The following is a 20,403-nucleotide window of genomic DNA, read 5'->3' as shown; positions in this document are numbered from 1 at the left end:
CCTCACCTGTGGCTGCTTCCCCAGTCAGCCTCTCTTTTCCCAGCTGTAGCCCTCTCCAGGGCAGCAGCGGGATGGCCATCACGCTACAATCGCTCATGAGATATTGTTACAGTTCCCATCTCAAACTGAGTATATTGTATATAGAAATGTGAGGGTTTTGTAGGGAGCTTTGGTTTCCTCATCTCCTTCCAGCGCTCCAGTTCCGCTGTAAACGAGGTCTGATGGACTAGCAGTGATATACGGCAGCATTGGAATAGTAGCGCCAACTCAGGATGAAAGGTATACAGGTATACTATTGGTAGGATTCTAAAATAACTCATCACACTGGTATAGCTCCCATTAACTTCAATGGTAGAAGAGTTAGGCCAACACTTTGAAAGACTACCCCATATCTAAGAGCAAATTTGTGAGTATACAAGTGACCTCCACAGAATGGTTAATTCGTGGTAACCTCTCTCTCATACGGAGACAGCGATCCACATTAAGCACTCGTAAAGTCTGTCCTGTACCACTCTGGATTCAAAAACATGCCAAGTAGACATAGGGACTTTGGTATAAGATAGTTGAGCTTACATCCTGGGTAGATAATCTTTGGTCTCTTCCCTCCCATTCCATACTCATGTACTGTTGCAGGAGACTGAACCGGAAAGCAGACACAAGAGTGTAAGTTCCATTCCACGAATCCATCATCTTATTTTAATACTTAAAATATTTTTAAATGTTAGGATTTATGCACAGTCTGATGAAGTAAAAAGGGGAAGGTGATATCAGCATTTTCAAGAAAGCAAAAAGAGGACCAAACCCTAAACAGTGCCATGTAATCTGGGAGTTAATTTCATAAATTTGCCTCAGAAATATGATGAATAAAAGCAGACTACAACATTAAATAGAAATTCGTGTTTCACACTATGTTGTTAGAGCAAAGATTTTCAGATGTCACTTGTGATTTTGGGTGTCCAATCTGAGACACCCTAAATGGACCTGATTTTCATAAAGTGCCTACAACTCAGCTTCTGAAAATCAGAGCCCTTTAAATAACCTTCAGTTGGGGACCCAAATACGGGGGCACATAATATCACCAACCACTTTTTAAAATCTTGGGCTAGATGGAAGAAGAATGCTAAAACATACCCTCCGCTGCACGTTTTTGCTGAATATATTTATTAAAAGGTCCTTGAAGAAACTACACAAGTTATATTTTTGTTTCCTGGAAGAGGCTTCCTTCCTATCAAGAGCGCAAACAAAAAACAGTTAACTCAACTCTGAACATTTCAGGTTCATTTTACCCAATACGGATGTTTCAAAAATGCAACTTGACAAGTTCTATCTTCACCAAAGTGATTTGTAATTTGACTGGTTGCCAAAGAAAGATCCATTTATTCATCAGAGCCTTGTGTTGGGCAAGTGTTTGCTAGGACAATTGTTATCCGTGTCAGAAAGCCTCAACCCTAATCATTAAATGTATTAAGTGCTAAAACGCATCTGATATTTCAAATGAAATCCAAGTGCTGTTGGCATAAAAGGCTCACTGAACAAGAGCAATCAAACAAAAGAAGGCCATATGAAAAGAGCACAACAGACGTCTTTGGAATAGCACAGTTACACCTGTTCAATCAATTTTATTTCTTTGCTAATCAATAGATTAAATGCAATATTTCCAATATCGGTTTTGTGTAACTTTTCCTCATTCCATCATGCATACATGGAAGGAAATCATACTCATCCTGTCTAAAAGTGAAGAGTACATTCCATATCAGGTCAAAAAGTGAAAAGGGAGGGAAAAGAAGGAAAAAACCCACACCCTGCACAATGTTAAATACCTAACAGGAAATGATAAATCAAATGGGAATTACTGTAGTAAAAACATAATTAAAAACTTGATTGAAGTTAAACAGAATTTACATAACACTGCAAATTAACTTTACACTGAAAGTCTTCACTGAGAAAGCAATAAAAAGGCATTTCATTAGTAATCTATATTTAAACAATACGCACAATAGAGTTGTTCTAATGAGAAACATAGGGTTTTTAATAACAGCCGTTTCCAATGGCTGCCAAGAGACACTGCTATCACTAAGACTGCTGTGTATTAGCAAACAAGCTTTGGGGATATCATTTGTGGACTGTAGCCACAAGAAACCAATGGACAGATAAATGCAGGTTCTTTCTGTATAGCTATTATAAATGGACTGAGTTGAAATCACAAGTACAAAGCCCTAAATTTAATGCACTGTGTGAAATCCTGGTTCCATCTTAGTCAATGGTAACTGAGACTTCAATGGAGCCAAGATTCTACCAATTTTTCTTAAAAATAAGCCTTCAGGAAACCACATTTCTATTGGCTAAACATTACATTTTACTGTAAATTCTTTGGCCAGTGACTTTTTGTTATATGCATAGACAAGTACATTCCACAATGAGGCCAAAAAACAAATATTAAATAGAATTAATACCATTTTTATAAAGTGTATCTAATCCCTGCACAATGTTTAGCTAATGTGAATTTTTTTCAGATTAACAAGACTCATCACCAAATGAAATAACTAAAATGATGACAAGATGAGTAAGAAAAGAAATGTATTACAACTACCCAATGAAAACCAACCTGAAAAACATGGTGCAGGACATTGATTCATCTTATATTTTGTTTGATTTTGTGGATTTAGTTCATTTTAACTTTTGTCTTATTCTTACCAATGGAGGAACACTGGGTCAACTTTTATTTAGGCAACTCCAACAATTCTTTAATGCTGTTCATTTTGGCAGCTTACAACAGTAGTTTTATTTCATTTTTCTGAATAAGTACTGATTTTCAATGTTTTTAAGTGCCTAAAGATGGAGATAGGCACCTTGTGAGATTTACAAAACTATCCAAGTGTTTAATTTCCATTTTGGGCTCTTTATCTTTAGACACCTAAAAAATAAAAAAATTGTCCCTGAGCTACCAGGCAACAGGGACTATAAAAATGAAGAATCATAATCAATACATCAAAAAGCAAAGACAATAAAAAATCTACCCTTGTGTAGATTTCAAGGGTTCTGGGTCCAGACCAGGCATTTTTATGCCTTCTGTACGATGCGTGGCATGCTGCCCTTTGGGGGGGGGGGGGTGTAGCGGGGCCGGGGGAGGTACCGCTCCTGCCCTGCCGGGTTGGAAAAGCCCTGAAGAAGGCTGGTGTCTGGGAGCTGCTAACTGGGCTGATTGGGGAAGCAGCTGCAGCTGGGCCACGCCCCAATCAGGCCTCAGCTGGCTCTATATAAGAGGCTGCGAGCCAGAAGCTCAAGAGTCTCTCTCTGCCTTCAGAGAGAGAAGGGCCTGGCTGCAGGGGGGGGGGGGGGGGGCGGCGGCGGCTAGACACAGGGTACCTGTAGTGGAGCAGGGCTGGGGAAAGGCTGAGGAGCTGGGGAGCTCCAACCTGGAAAGCCCCAGGCTGCGGCCTAGGAGAAGGCTAAGGGGTACTGGGGGTTGCAGAGGGCAGCCCAGGGCTAGGCCAAGGCAGCAGGTCCAAACCCAACCTTGCCGATGATGAGTGGCCTATACTGCAGTCTGCCCCAGAGAGTGGGGGCTAGTGGGGGACTGGCAGTGGCCTTATTGTGAGGTGAGGTGGGGTTAGTGGGTGGGGGTTCCCCTGGGAAGGGAGACGTAGTGTGTGTGGGTATTGCCAGGGGGCACCACCCAGGGCAAGGGGCACCAGGGTCCTGGGAGGGACACAGGGGCCAGAGAAGAGGACAAGGTGGATCACCGGCCTGCAGAGGGCGCTCCAGGGGCTGGTGAGCTAATTCCCTGGACGACCAGCAGGAGGCGCTGCAGGGGTGAGTCCGCTCCTCTACTCTGTGTGTGTGTGTGTGTGTGTGTGTGTGTGTATATATATATATATATATACACACACACACACACTAAAACAATGAAATAATAACAACAACAGGCTCCATGACATTATATAACATTGATCCAGACATAGGCAGAATTCAGCTGCCCAGCAGGGGCATGAGGAAATAGATAACCACTTTATCATCATAGCTGTAACAGACACTCAGGTTAAAATGGAGGCCTAGAGTGAGAAGAAAGAAGGGAACTCACCTTTTTGTTCCACTTGATTTTATGTGTTATTGAAACATCCTTACTCCAGATAAAGCATGCAAATTATTTAAAAAAACAGAACTTCTACTTTTATACCCATTCCTTTCTGTCACCATTGGAATTTCATTTCATGGTCATGCCAGCTTTTACCCTTCTCTAAAAAATTAGCAACTAACATCAGAAAACTACTAATTCTCCCACTTTACTTTTTAAACAACAAATGTAAGCTAAAAACCCAGCATAGCCACAGGGTTAAGTGCCAATTCATCTTATAGCCTTGCAATTAGTTCCTTTAGGAGAGCAACCTAAGAGGTAAAGGAAATTTTGTTTTAAATAGTCATCCAGACAACTTCACCTTCCCATTGACAGCCATGATGAATTATCACTTTCACAAGGAAAAAAAAACACTCTACAATTGGAGAGGTTCAATAACCATGAGAACGACTGTCTATCTTCTCCCCAACCTGCTTAAATATTCATCCAAAACATTAACCCTCATTATTTTTCATTTTCAGGATCTTCTTGGTTCTTAGGCCTATTGCCATCTGACAGCAGTGAGCTAAGCTGGTGGTAAACTGGGACTGCTGCAGCTACTGTGCATAACATGTTCCTGTTAACTGGTTCCAGTTTCTATTTTGTCTGTCTTCCACTTGCTGTGCTTTGCCATAATTCTGGATGGTGAGATGTGTGAGGCTGGGATGCTCTAATTTATAAGCATCTAGTATAATGGGGCCTGGGATCCTGGATTGGGACCTCTGGGCACTACTGTAAGACAAAATACACAAAACAATGAAATAGGTTGTTGCTGGGGAATGTATGGTACACAGAAGCATATTTTGTACATAACTGCAAATATGGAATGAGACAGTCCCTGCCTCGAAAATTTTACGTTCCTGACAGGCTAAAACTGGAGAGGATGACAAACAGCAGAGACGGAATCAAGTTAAGAAGAACAAGGAGTTACGTAAAAAGGTTCATGTCACTGCTCAAAATATAGTCACATACACATCCACGGAGGTGCTCCTCCCCTTTCACTGACATTAGTGGAGTAAGTGACTCACTTATTGTGGTCATCCCAGAGGAAGTGCTTTCATAAGACTTAAATGATGAGAGTGCAGTGGTTAGCAGATAAGGGTTGGAAGGGCATTTCATTTATTGGAGGTTGGATAGCCATCTGTCTTGGATGGTTTAGACACAACAAACCCTGCATCTTGGCAGGGGGTTAGACTAGATGACCCTTGCAGTCCTTTCTCACCCTATGATTCACATAGAGTACCATGAACAATAGTATGGAGATACTTGTAGTAGAAACATATTAAGGTATCAAAGCTCATGTTGTTGGCAGAGCAGAGGGAGTGAAGACAACACAGTCAGACTAGTTGGGATAAACAGGAAAGAGTCAGAGTGGCATAAGACCTTTAAAGCAAGGGCAAACCCTTTAAATCTGAGGTGATGTAGAAAGCAGAGTCAGTGAAGTTTTTTACAAGCTGCATTTTGTATGGCTGAGAGGGGATGGTGTGGATGTCTGGAACACCAAAGATTAGGAGGTTGCAGTAATCAAGATGTAAGATGATCAATGCATGGATGAAAGATGGTCTGGATAGAGCTAGAGAGAAAAAAAATAAAATCTCATTAGACAGTGGTATGGCAAAGTGTACTCATAGTTGGCACAGCTGGGAGACTTGTTCAGTTTAACAGATTGGGATGCAGATATGGACTAGCAGGTTGATGCTCCACCCAGATAACACCTAAATAGCGCTTCTAAATGGTGAGATAGCAACTGGAAGGAGTCTTGGAGATTATAGTCTCATTCCTGATATCAAGAGCATGTCCATTTGTTATAAGAACTCTCAGTTTATGGGTCTTGTTGGATTTCCATATGCTGTTGGATGACCACATAGGATCAGTTGTCAGGAGTGTCTTTTCATCACCTGCAGTTGCCAAGGAGGCTGAAACATTTTCCTTTGAATGAAGACCATGCCTTTGTGACTCAAGGTTGAATTATTGCAATGTGTTCCACATGGGATTATATGTTTGGACTATTCAGAAGCTTCAAGTGCAGAAGAGGGTTGATCGTGCATTACGTGATACTCCGTACGGAACACATTACACCAGTGCTCTGTGAACAGTATGGGCTACTGTTACATTTTGATGTAATTCATAGCACATGTCAATATTAAGAACCAAAAAAAACTGTGTGGGGGGTTTACCAAGATGTCTAACCAAAAGTGGCACTGCCAACCAAAGTGGTCTGTGAACGGTTGTATCTGAGATATCTTATCAAGTCTTTGAAAGACAGCTACTCATCACTGTCAAGGGTTTTCTCTTCACAATGGACAATATCCTAGAAGGTAGAGAATGAAACTGTTTTACTAATGTCTATTGTGTGCCTCTGTCTCCAGAAAAGAGCTTGGAAAAACCTGTTCCATTTAAAAAATTTAATAAGGATGTTCAGGGGAGAAATTGAGGTTTTGTTGGTATCTGGACAGTAATTGATGCTGACAGTCAGGCCAGACTGGTGAGAGAGGGGATTGCTTTCAAGAGATGTAAGCAATTCACTTTTTTCCTCACTCTAAGACAGGGGTCGGCAACGTTTGGCACGCGGCTCGCCAGGGTAAGCACCCTGGCAGTCCGGGCCAGTTTTATTTACCTGCTGACACAGCAGGTTTGGCCGATCGCGGCCCCCACTGGCCGCGGTTCGCCGTCCCGCGGCCAGCACATCGCTCGCCTGCGCCGCTTATCGCCGCCCCCATTGGCCCGGGACGGCGAACCGCGGCCAGTGGGGGCCGCGGTCGGCCGAACCTGCTGCATCAGCAGGTAAATAAAACTGGCCCAGCCGCCAGGGTGCTTACCCTGGCGAGCCGCGTGCTGAACGTTGCCGACCCCTGCTCTAAGATAAGAAGACCTTATCCTGCTTACAAGAAGTGTAAAACTAGAGATGGTAAGCAAACTATTTATTTTATTTTAATTCCACCTCCTCTCAAATAAATCTTGGTTTTGCTAAGATTACTGTTGAATGGGTAATTCCATGTAAATGCCCCCCATGAGAAAAGAGTAATCCATCTCCTCTAAAGAGATGCCGAGAAGGGAGTCACCTGAACCTATAATCAGGCTTGAAAAGATTATTTTTATCAATAAATATTGGTAAATGTAGATTTCACCATGCACATACAAACCAACGAAAAATATTTTGATCGATAATAGAAATTTGCACAAAGACAAATGCTCCTTGAGATTATATTAGAGTTTAAGGATATTTACTTCGCATGTTTTGACAATTTGTGTTAACATTTATAAACCTTTAACTTCTTACAGTTGGTATGGCTATTTCCACCTTTTCATGTTCTCTGTATGTATAAATATCTTCTGTGTGTTCCATTCTATGCATCCGATGAAGTGGGCTGTAGCCCATGAAAGCTTATGCTCAAATAAATTTGTTAGTCTCTAAGGTGCCACAAGTACTCTTGTTCTTTTTGCGGATACAGACTAACGTGGCTGCTACTCTGAAACTTTTAACTTCTTGAATTTCAACATCTGTTATTAAATAATTGTCTGACTCCCCCAAAATTTCCAGAAACTCTGAAAATTTAAACTTGAAAAAATATTGAAAAATGCTAAAAATAAAAATTGATAGCTATCAAAATTATAAAAAATAAAAATTGAATTCTGCCAATTCTATCTATAACACACCCCCTCAGTCTCAATCAAGGCACACAGACAAACATGTCCTCTCCCAGCAATTTGTTTTGCCATCAATCTGCAACAGGAGAACACAAGGAAAAAACCCCAAAACACCAAGAGATTTTGCCGTGGTATTAGTCACCGTTCCCTGCTGATTTCCGTATCATGATTAAGGTGTTGGTTTTATCCAAAAAAAACCTTAAACAGTTTGGGCCCTGCCTATTGTAAAGGACTCCTCTCTTCATGAGAGATTCCATGGCAGTTGTGATCAATGCTAAGTAATCAAGCTTTTATTCCCTTTGTGTAAATGAGAGGGGGATGAGGATAGGGCTCTCTGCAAATAGGCCTTGGCTGTGGAAATTAGTTCCCTTCTTGATCCATCAGAGCCCTTTGATAACTTTTAGGGCCCATTTGTTCTTCTGGTCTTTCTTGGGAGATGTGATTTTTAGAGAGTTGATTGTTGGCTTTGAGTCAATACATAAATGTTTTTGCCCAATTAGTTTTTACAATATCAGACACAATGCTTGACAGAGTTATGGACCCATTTAAAATTATTTAAATGAAGAAAGATACAAACTTTCCAACAGCATTCGTTTAATAATATTGCCTACCTCTCAAATCTCCTCCTTTTCCCAGACCTTAATGCACTCTAGCCCCACTGGTTATTACAATTATATCATGTTCTACAGGAAAGCACATGACACATTCATTAATAGAACATCTGCACATTAGGAAGTGGTAATAAACCAATAACTACAGACTGATTCTTATTCCTCTAGGACAGCGGTCCCCAAACGTTAGGGGACCCGTATCTGTGTCCCCCCCGGAGCCAGCGGGGCCACAGCTCGGGAGGCAGATGGGGGTAAAGGGCTGAAGTTGGGGGTGGGTCTGCAGCCGGGAGCAGGGCCATGGCCAGAGGCAAGGTTACGGGCTGGCACAGTAGTCATGGAGCTATGCCAAGACTGGGGGTGGGGCCAGATGCGGAAGCAAGGGGGCGCACCCCACACTTTGGGGACCTCTGTTCTAGGAGGTGACACTTCAGAAGACCACTCCGACAACTACTCCCCAACCTCCACACCAACTCAAAGGCAATCACATTCTGCTAAATATGATGTGGAGCCTAAACTAACTGGTGGTTCTTGCCATCTGTGTATACTCTGTACAGAAAAGTCCTCTCAGCCTTTCCTGCTCTTGCCCACTGAAAAATTACTAGCTTAAAGCAGCGCAAAGTTATGTTTTATTCTGAAAGTGCCTATGGCGAAATAAAAAAATATTGTCTGGAGAAGGGATGTTTGGGGAAAGGCCCAGTAACTATTGAGTGTGCTTCAATCATAAAACTGATGGCACTGAAAAGAGAAGCTCTAGACAAGTGGTTTCCAATCATTATTACACAGATACTTCAGCTTCTTCTGATTAGTACTCTATGCTTCCCCCATCCCCACCTTAGTGATCTGCTTCTGTGCTAGGTCACCCCAGCGCCATCTCCCAGTGCAGCTGTTTATACTCTTCCCCACAATGGCACACGGGATGCTCACAAGCAAGGTATGGAATAGTCCAAGCTCATTTGTGAGTGGTAACTGAATGGAAATTGGTGGGCACTGGCTGAGAGAGTTGAGCATAAAAGCTATGACCCAATGCTCAGCATATTATGTCATGAAGTTCTTGTACTGCTACTGATTTTGCCACTGGACAAAGATATATAGGGGAGTATTTTCAAAAGGCACAAAGGCACCAAATTCCCATGAGAAACCAATGGCAACCAGGGGCCTAAAGCCTACCTGTGCCTTTGAAAAATCTCCCCCTTAGTGACTTACACGCTCCAGAGAATTGCACAGCTTTTCAGTAGCAATTAAAGTGCCTTTCTCTCATCAAGGAGAATTCTATAGGATAGTTGAGGAAGAGGAGCAACATTTCAGAAAAACCAACCAACCAACCAACCATGTGCTGGCTGGAATCCTAGAATTTCCATCTTTTATTTGGATTTCTGAAAGATAAAATGCACTAGGTACACGTTCATTAAAAACTCCACAAAGTATGTAAGTAACACATGTTTTGGACTGACCAATGTCACATCCAAAGATGTTTTCTGGAGTAGAAAGCTTACTTTCATACCATGGTGATGGGCAACCTTAGAAAAAGATAGATTAGATAGGAAAATCCACCTAGGTTTCGTCTCCCGGACACAGGGAAGGAGCGTGCATGGAACTATTTGAAAAATTGTATAAGTATTAGTGACTCAAGTGGCCAGGTTATATGTTGCTGCTTTGCCCTGGGTAATGTTTCTTGAAAATCTTTGCACACAATAACCTGTTTATTACACACTGGTTTTTATGTGGGACGGAATAAATTAAGGATTTTTCACCCAGCTGAGATTTACTCAAATTAACTTCTGTTATTTCTCCATTTCACAGTCATAAAATGAGCTCCTTTTGGAGGAGAAAATAAAACAAACAAGCTATGGTAAAGGTCAGGTGAGAAGTAAAACAAGTGGTGCAATAAACCTAACAAGAATCTATGTCTTGGTAAGCAGATAATCCTGGAACGTCTGCTTGTTACTCCGAGAGCTGATTTCTCCAATTGGCTGCGGGTAGTTATTGTCCCTAGACTTACTCTGGAATGATGATCTCAGGAGAAAGGAATCATCACCATCAGTTCCAAGAAGAGGATCAACACACCAGAAAGCATGCTGCTCTCAGTGCTTTTCCTTTTATACTGTGATATATTTATACCCAGGAGAACGCTGTTCATGTGCAGCATCTGCTCTGGTCAGGGGAGGCCCCTACTGTTACCCAATTTTACAACTGAGGCACAAGGAAGGCTGATGCTGGCTAAAATCCTCCCACATATTCCACACATGACCACACATGAGCCAATGAGGGTTGGTAGCAAGAAGAAGATTGATTGTTTTCAAAAATACTCCTCAAATCCTGATTAAGCACCCTTTACACAATACATACATAAATAATAATAAATGCTTTTCATCCCTAGATCTCTCAGTGATTTACCAAGGAGATCTGTATCATTTTTTCCATCTTATGGCTAGGGCAACCATGCCACAGACAAAAAAGTGTCTTGCCCAAGTTTACTCAGCAAACCAGTGGCAGGAGCTGGCACTAGAACCCAAAGCTGATGTCCAGCACTCTATCCATTAGAAGACACTGCCTCTCTTACCAATTTACATTTATATGGTGATCTCTCCATAGAGGAGCCTTGCAAAATTCTATTTGTTTAGTAATACATAATTAGTCATTTACATAATCGTCATGTTCCCCCACCTTGGGTGGGCAAGCAGATTTTGTCCCTGTGCGTTCATTATAATTTTACAAGGCAACCGTAGAGTAGGCTTCCAGGATTTTATGTACAATGGTGCTTTATTTTAGCTCATCGTTTTCCAGCCTCTGCCCCCTCATTCTGTGTCTTAGACTATAATCTCCTTAAGGTGCGGCCCATGTGTCTTTCCTATGTTCTATAAAGTGTTGTGTACATTTATGGCAAATATAAAGGTTTAATTAAATACATGACAATGAAAACAAGATCAGAAAGGAGTGCTGCCCTCATGCTGGATGCAGTCCAGCTCCTCAGGGCATGGAAAAGGAATGCTCCAATAAGAAATGCTGGAACACTGGTCTAGTGGTTAAACATTGGAGTGAGGAAAAGGAGACCAATGCTGCATTCTTGGGTCTGTCACTGACCAGCTATGTGACCTTGGTCAAATCAATGCATCTCTCTGCTCCTGCTTCTACTCCCAGCTTTTGTGTGACTTGTCTATTTGGACTGTGAGTCTTTTGGAACAGGGACTGTCTCTTACTATGTCTGTATAGTGCCTAGTACACAGAGTGGGGGGCTCCCAACAGAACCCTGCCATCCTGACTCCAAGCCTCCTGCTCTGACTAGTAGAAAATGTTTCCTTTAAAAAAAATAAAATTTATAATTCTAAATACTGAAAATACATCTTAGTACTAGCATAACTCTTCCAATGGCTTACACTAATTGCCCTCATTTTTTCTCCTTATTACTACTGCACATTTGTTCCCCATTTCAGAATGCTTGTGATTTTTTCCATAGATTCCTAACTCAAAACAACGTGCTTCTAAAATCCTGACTGTAATTAATCAATACAAATCACTAGCTAAAATCTAGCCAGCCTAAACAAAGAGCATGAAATATTTGCTTTACTACAATATCAACATATTAATAAGCAGACAATCTGGTGTAAGCTTTGGGGATTTTTCCTCTTTTGGAGAGAGTTAGGCAAATTGTCAGGGAAAATTAAGTTTAAAAAACTGCAAGCTAGACAAACCAATATACCTCCAGCTATGAAATCCCTACCTTTGAATTACATTCAACCATAACATTTAAAAGTATTGATTGTACCTAAATTCCCTCCTACATGAAAACAATTAAGAGAAGTTGGAGCACTGAGAAAAATACTAGCTCCTCAAGAAAATGAAAGAAAGAGCATGAATAGCAAGATCCTGACACCCCCTCCCAATAGGAATCCCGTGTGTTAATGAGACCACTCTGAGGTTCATTTTGGATCTGAACTAAAGGCAGGTCTACATGGCAATTAGACACAGGTGGCTGGGCCGTACCAGCTGACTCGGGCTTGTGGGGCTCAGGCTCGAGGGCTCTTTAATTGCGGTGTAGCCCTTTGGACCCAGGCTGAGCTCTGGGACCCTCCCACCTTGCAGGGTCCTAGAGTCTGGGCTTCAGCCCCAATCTCTACAATGCAATTAAACATCCTCTTAGCCCAAGCCCCAAAAGCCCAATTCAGCTGGCATGGCCCAGCCTCAGGTTTTTAATTGCAGCGTGGACATACCGTGAGCCCCAAACTTACTCCTGAGTTCTGATATGAACACAACAGAATATCACGCTTCCCGCCCCATTCATTTTATATGTAAGGTGTGTGGTTGGGGGCGCAGGGGAGGGCAGACCGGGGAGAGCTTTGTATGAAATCCTGCTCTTTCATTAGCACCTATTATCATAATTTACCAGTGGGATGCGATCACACAATTCCCATTACAGCTGATGTGACCTATGCACAGAGAGGGGAAAAACAGACATGAGAGCATGCAAGTGATGCCATACCGGGCAATCTCTAACTCTCAGAGGATGACGTTTCTGATGGTTATTGGCAGATGCCCTTGGCTCTTCATCAGGGCTCCCATCACGATTAACATATTGCTTGATATCTTTAACCTGCTCGATCATTACCCAGCTTTTAACTACCAAGGGAGGAGCTGGAGGGCGGGGGGAAACGTGGTACCTGGATCAGCCAATGTGGCGAAGCACCAGACTCCTGTGACATCAAAACCCCTTGGAAAAGGGTCCCCTGTTCTTTACAAACAACTTTCACCCCAGACCTGACAAACTCATGACAGCAGACACACGTCTTTCAGGATATTTATTCATAAAGGGTAACATGTAAGGTATCTACAGAAAGCTCGTAACTTGTCAAGATTCATAATCACGGTGAGATGTCTGTATGAATAATATTTAAGGAATAATGTCTTTCAATATAAAGTATGCTTTATGGACTTTGAAGCAACTGAAGGTAAAAAGGAACTTTGCAAGACAGGGGTTCGCCCTCTGTGAATGGAAACATAAGGCTGTTTTCAGTATAACAGAGGAAGAAGAAGCCCGCTGAATCCTTTCACTGAGGAGACATCTTGAGGAGCAAGGTGTTCTCATGAAAAATTGGATCCTAGTTCTTGAGAAACCAGCCAGCTCTGTAACAGACTGAACTTGATGGGGAAAACCTACTTTATTAGATAGAAAAGGTAACTATTAATAAAGTATATGCAGGTTTGCCTTTTATGATTGTGTTTTGTATTGTAACCATTTGTTTCCATCACTCTCTCTTGTTTCTAGTTAAATCTTTATTGTTTCTTAAATAAACTGACTTTTGTTTTATAAATAAGTGCTCACATGCACTCTGTGGTTCACAGGAGTGGTGGTCTGAGGTAAAACCAGTAAACTTGGGTATGCTGCACCTCGGGGAGCAGAGGATCTGTGATCTCTGTGAGTAGCCAGTGTCAGGGGCTAGATAGCACAAGGGGATGATTCAAAGGCAGTTGTGGGTGGGGGTGCTCCTACTGTTAACCTGCAAGGCGAAGGTAGGGCTGGCATAGCCCAGAGGAGAGTGCGTGAGCAGCTGAAAGGCTGGTGGTGTCAGGGATCTGACATCCAGCCAGACACAGGCAAGACTCCCTCATGCTGGGGGCAGGGCCGGCTCCAGGGTTTTGGCCGCCCCAAGCAGCCAAAAAAAGAAAAAGCCGCGATCGCGATCTGCGACGGCAATTCAGTGGGAGGTCCTTCGCTCCAAGCCGGAGGGAGGGACTGCCTGCCAAATAGCTGGATGTGCTGCCCCTCTCCGGAGGGGCTGCCCCAAGCACCTGCTTGCCAGGCTAGTGCCTAAAGCCGGCCCTGGCTGGGGGAAGGGAGTAACAAGGTGACCCACAGTCCTGGCTGCCCCAAGAACTGTCACAGCTCCCATTTTATTAGGCGGGAAACTGATCCACAAAACAGTTAAACAACTTGCTGAAGGTCGTGGAGTTAATTGGTAGGATAGCCTGGAATAGAATTCAAGTCACCTAATTCCCCACCCTGTGCTATTATTCAGGCTGAACATCACCGCTTCCTTCCTTTAGGGCTCACCTCTGCCAAGTGCTGAGTACCTCCTGCAAGGTGCCATGTGCTTTCAACATCCATTGACTTCCAGAGCAGCAGTCAGGTCACACAGGCATTGTTCAGTACCTTGCAGGGCCAGGCACCTCATTAGTATCTGAGCCAATCCACTCCCTCTCTATCTTGCTGGCGCTCATATCACAGTTCACATTACTACTGCTTGGCACTTAAAATAGCACCTGGTATTTTCAAAGCTCTGTACAAGCATTAACTTGAAACTAGCTCCGTGTATGTACTAATATCAAAATCAGGACCAGCTCGCACCCAGCCACAGCTAGCAACAACATAAGAGTTTCCTCTGCAATCCAAAGGAATAGATATTTAGCAGAAATGCGAAGTCCTAGACAGGCTTTGCGTAAAGGTAGGTCTGATCAGTGGCAGAGCAGATTAGAGAGTTCCCGCCATGTGTCAATAATGACAAAAGAACAAAAGGTATTTGACGTAAACATTGCTTCCAGAAAATTGGCAAGTACCAAGTGTGGTGTCCCTGAACTCTCAAAATCCCAAGTGCTTTTCTTTTCCTTTTTATACTAAATCTGAGCACTATTGCAGCCAGAGACAAAACGTAGCGTCCACACTCTCCTGTGTGCAAGTGAGCTACTTAAATGAGGAATCAAAATGGATGTGGAAACATAACCCAGGCACTTTTGTAACTTCTTCAAAAACAGAAAGTTTTACCTTTGCACTGTTCAGCACTTAGGAATAAACTATATGTCTGTTTCGAGTCATTCGTCGGACACTGCTGGAAAGACGTGTAATTTGACGACAAGTGGATCTCGTAGAGCAAATTGCTCGCACTCTCTCTGGAAAAAAAATTAAGAGAAAAAGCATTTTTTTTTTACTTTGTGTGAAAAATCTAAGTCTTTGCTTGAGAAAAGTGAGAGAAAAAGCTAGAATTGTACTCTCAGGGGAGAGAGATCTGTTTGGGAATAGATTACACTTCATCTTCTTATGCAGATAATCTATGTTTTCATTGAGCAACTCATTGTGCAGCAAGCACTTTTGCATGAATTGAAAGAAACTTTGATTTATCCAGCTTGCCAGGTTTTGTTTAAGAAAAACAAAGTAATATCTTGCCTGTGAAGATGATAGTCACTATGACAGAGAAAGGCCAGTATTTTTAGCTGAATATACAAAGCCCTTGCTGTCTGTGTCTCTCTCCTCTCCTTTCCCCCCCTCCCCCAATCACCAGCCCAGCTTCAGAATTATCTCACATAGCATTAGTTGCAGCAGCCGCTTCCAGCACTGCACTTTGACCTGCTGTTAAGTTCTTTACTAAATATGAATTAGTTAGTAGATTCCTTACTGAGACTGTGTGTCTGCTCACACACAAGTGTGTGCACGCACATCTGTATTTCCACTTTACACAAGACTTGCAAAATAAAAAAATCACTGAGTGATATGGCAAAGGCTGCTTTTAAATTTACTCTCCCCCGGAAAAGCTTACAGGAAATAGTTTAAACTCAGCAATCCTTAGAAATCATGTGTATGAATTAGTGCATGTTAGTTAATTCAAAACATCTTCTACACAGTCTAATAATATTTAACATTGATTTCATATACAGAGATCTCCATTAAAATCTGTACCCTTTTACTTTTCACAAGATTGATGGTACTAGAGTATTTCCTGCACTTGGTATAAGGAATACCACTGTAATGCTAATTACCTGCAAACAGCAATTGCAGAGATTTTAATGGGGAGCACTGTCGGTCATACAAGGTTTTCAACCAATTCATGCATACCCAGGTCACTTATATTTTTCTACATTTATGTAGAAAACCTTTTTTATGCACCAAACCAGACGAAATTAGATCCATTCAACATTGAGCTTAATAATTACTAGTTATGGGGGAGAAAAAGAAGCAGAGAACAGGACTAAAGGTCACAAAATGATGTTGCACCTGGCTAGTGTGGTGACATAGAAATCATATAGTTTTCCCTAAAACTAGAAATAGTCCACAAAGCCCTGACTGACAATGCTGCATGCTTGTACACAGACTATTGAAATCAAGACCGAGGATATAGCGTCTAATGCCTTCCAGTTGAACAGAGAGAGAGAAGGGGCTTTTCATTACAATCTGATTGAGAACACCAGAAGCAGGAGATTGGTAATTAGGAGGGGAGATAGGCCAGAAGAGGGTTGCTCTCTGATGAACTGATCCACAGAAGAGGAGGATGACAATTTCCCTTTCCTATTACCTAGAACATTCACAAATATTTTAGCTGTGTGATGAAAAAGCCAAGCAGGAGGCGGGACCAAGAGAGTCAATGGTTTGGGAGTATTTTAAAGAAGAAATAGGCCTACACCCATTGCCCAAACTCTACTGCTCCCTAAACTTTGGATGTTCCTATGTGGAGGTATTTCAGAATTTGAGTTTTCCATCTTTGCCCTCTCTCCCAAAGGCAAAACCCAAATCCTGCCACACCTGAATTCTGGGTGACAGAACAAAAAAGCCTCCTCTACTGAATCAAGCACATATCTGCTTTAAAAACCTTTACAAAATGCAAACATCCATAAAATCAGGAGATGCACAACAACTAACGTTGATCTTAATCTCCATTGGAGGTCAGAGGAAACACCCTCAGTTTCAATTTACGAGTGAAGCAAACCAGAAAGTTACACCAGCAGAGCTCCTCATTTTAAATCGGCCATGCTATCACTGTTTGCATTAGAATTAAAAGAAAAAGACATTGAGGCATATCAAAACGAGTATGGGGCGGAAGCTAGGAGTTCCCTATCACAAAGTCCTAGTTCTTCAGTACACGTGACCAAGTCAATCAACCTTTCTGCCTCAGTCTTCCCCTATATAAAATGAGAGTGACAATCCTTACCACATCAGGACGTTGGGAGGAATAATTAACAAACATCTGCAAAGTACTTTTTAAAAATGTCAAGCACTACATAAATGCTAACTATTTCCATTATAATTATTTAAAATGCTAACAATGGTTTAATTTTAATAGGGGGGGAACATACAACTACAATTTCATTTTTTTCCACTTGCACAACAGTCAAAGAAAATCCTAGCCAGAGTCAAGCAAAGCCTCTCTTACTGCTCTACCAACTGGGATGGAGGAGACTACATGTGCGCATGTGTGGTGAGAGATGGTGGCGAGGGGAGGGGGAAATGAGGAGAAGGAACATTGCTTTCCAAGGGCCAGACTGGTTTACCACACTGAGCTGAGTCCTGGACCGCACAGCTGCAAGTTATAAATGTCCAGGCAGGCAAACATGAGTGGCATCCCCTCCAGTCTGCCAAAATTCCAAGCAATTAGAACAGCTAGCACTTTCAGCTCTTTTGCAGGTTGCCTAGATGGAGCCTCAACAGCAGGGAAGAATGAAGGGAGGGAGCGTTGTTTTAAGAAAATATGTTAAATCAATTTTATTTTTTATTCCCACTGCTGAATATTACTTGGCTCTCTCCACAGCCTTTATGAATGTTTGCCTTACGCTGTAATGTGTTTGCCAGAAATCAATATCCTCTTATCCTCACTAACTAGTAGCCAGTGTCATCACCTTTCAAGCTGCCCAGTGTAGCTGGAACAGGAGAACTGGTTTCTTACTTGTCTCATTTCAGACAATTCATAATGTTCGACTTAGACACCAGAGATAAATACTCCTATTGCAGCTGGTTGCCAACAGCTTTTAAATCAAATTCTTTGTCTTTCAAATGCACTTTTCCACTGAGTAAATAGGGAGGGGCCATTCCAGGACCTCATTTAAAAAAATACTGCATGCCCAGAATATGGGGAATTTTAAATTGACCCACCAGGATGGCTGGTGAAGGGTTCTTACCCTCAGGAGATGTGGGAGAAAGGAAGGGACAAAGCAAGTGATTTCAAGTGCTCCCATAGAGTACAAATGATGGGAACAACAATTATTATTTGTACGGTAGTAATGCCTAGAGGCCCTGATAGTGCTAGGCACTATATATACTTGTAACAGTGGGCAGTCCTTGAGTTAACAACTCACAATCTGAATGGACAAGAGAAATGGTGAAAGGGCACAAAAAGGAGAAATGATCCCAAGGTCAGTGATAAAGCCAGCAATCAAACCTAGTCATCCTATGTCCCAATCCCATGCCCTAATCACCAAACCATCCCACTCCCTCAGTCATTCAATGGTCCCTCAGCTTCAGCATTTCTGACCCCTAATGCAAAAATCAGAGTAAGTTCCTTAGAAATGGGGGTTACACATTTTATAAAAGCTTATAGCTTTTTTCCCTCTGCTACAAATCTTCCCAACACATGAACAAATGGTTTCTAGATCAAATTTGTGATATGACAAATTTGTGATATCCCCTTTGTATTTTAATTTTGCCTATGCTCTTCATTTTCTGTCTTGTAAAAGTGTGTTAATAACAAGCTATCATTCTAATTCTCTGCAACTGCATGCTGGGTATGTCTACACTAAGGAGGCATAGCTCCATAGTGTAGCGAAGACACAGCCTAAAGCGACGAAAGGGCTTTTCTATCAGTATAGGAGCACCACCTTCCCAAGTGACAGCAGCTAGGTCAATGGAAGCATTCTTCCAGTGACCTATCTGTGGCTACACTGGGGGTTAGTTTGGCATAGCTACTTTGCTCCTCGACATGGATTTTTCACACCTGACTGACACAGCTAAGTCAACCTTAATTTTCAGTGTAGACTAGACCTCTATTGAAAGTTTATCCTCCCAGAGCATTGAAGATGAAGTTATTCCAACACCCATCAGCTGGGTAGCATCTGAAAGCAATTCCCATTGGGAATTGGGACAACAGTCTGACTCAAGATAAGCTGGGGAGACTTTACCACAGAGCAGTGCAACCCTGGATGCTTTTTTTGAGTGCTTTCAGGCTCCACCATCTGACAATCACTGCATGGAAATGGTATCTATATGCCAAGGAGAAAAGTTGTGACACTGCCTCAGACACTGCCACCATTCCTCTTTTGGAAAGGACAATGCAAAAATCCAGCTGTCTGAAAAGCATATGTGATTCTACAATGGAAAATAACAACCTTTAATGATCAGGCAGAAGAAATCCCAAAATTCCAGATGACCCAATATCTTGCTTCTGGGAAGCATGTGCGACACATCTTGGTATATGCCCCTTGGATTAGTCCAATCAGTGATAGAAAGCCTGTACTGTTAAAAAGTGGGGAGTGGGGGCTATTTCCTCCTCAGCACCACTAGATAAACAAATTCTCACCTAAAACACCAGTGACCCAGCCACATAAACACTGCCCAAGTTAGGGCCAAAATAGCAAGTAGCCAGGAGACTGAGAGGGAGCTAGTGGTTATTTTGGGAGAGGGAGGGGGAGGTTGTATAAAACCCATCTCACTTAACACACAATTGTCCTGTGAAGACTGTGTGAGTCCCAGCATGCAATGCTTGATGTTGCCACACACCGCATTATAGAACTGTCTTTGACCCACACACAGTACAGTACAGTCTGCATGGAACCCGAACCCACACCTACTCAGGGTGGTGCTCTGTCTCCCTTTAGTGGTGGCTGGGCCATATCTACAAGCTGATGACCCTGCTGCAGCCTTGGTGAAAGGAGCCGTGTTTTAGATCAAACAGCAGAGACTCACGCTTTCAGATCCTAAAGGTCCGAGTTTTGATTCCTGCTGCTGATATCACTCAGGGGTGCAGTGTATTATGCACATTGGCCACCCCAATAGAACATAAAATCCTCAAGACCTTATAAGCTAGTCTGTTTATATGCTTGCCTCCTTACACTCATCTCTTGGAATTAAACTGATCAGTTGTAACCTTTATATCAGAATTTCATCATACAGATGCTGGAAAGAAAGCGTCAGAATGCTGCTGTTGGAAATGCCCCTACATTTTCCTCCCAAAGGGATTTAGTATTGCAGTTTAATACATTCTTCTAAATGGGCAAGTGCCAATTTCGACTCTGTTAAGACAAGTACATTTTAAATTTGTAATGCATGCTTGGTAAAAAGAC

At 42.3% G+C, this 20,403-nt stretch overlaps 1 protein-coding gene across 13 annotated transcripts in view; it reads right to left on the bottom strand.

Annotated features, from left to right (window-relative positions):
• Positions 1–20,403, bottom strand: part of ZMIZ1 (zinc finger MIZ-type containing 1) — a 490,731-nt gene that overhangs the window by 360,874 nt on the left and 109,454 nt on the right. For 11 of the 13 annotated variants that reach the window (XM_054033720.1, XM_054033719.1, XM_054033732.1 and 8 more), the window contains one exon: positions 15,128–15,252. The exons of the other annotated variants lie outside the window; for them this stretch is intronic. The gene's annotated coding sequence lies outside the window, so the exon portion shown is untranslated. The remainder of the gene's footprint in view (positions 1–15,127; positions 15,253–20,403) is intronic. 13 annotated transcript variants of the gene reach the window in all.

Source organism: Malaclemys terrapin, chromosome 7 (genome assembly GCF_027887155.1).
Source record: "Malaclemys terrapin pileata isolate rMalTer1 chromosome 7, rMalTer1.hap1, whole genome shotgun sequence".
NCBI classification, from domain to species: Eukaryota; Metazoa; Chordata; order Testudines; family Emydidae; genus Malaclemys; species Malaclemys terrapin.
This window is presented reverse-complemented; position numbering and strand designations above follow the sequence as displayed.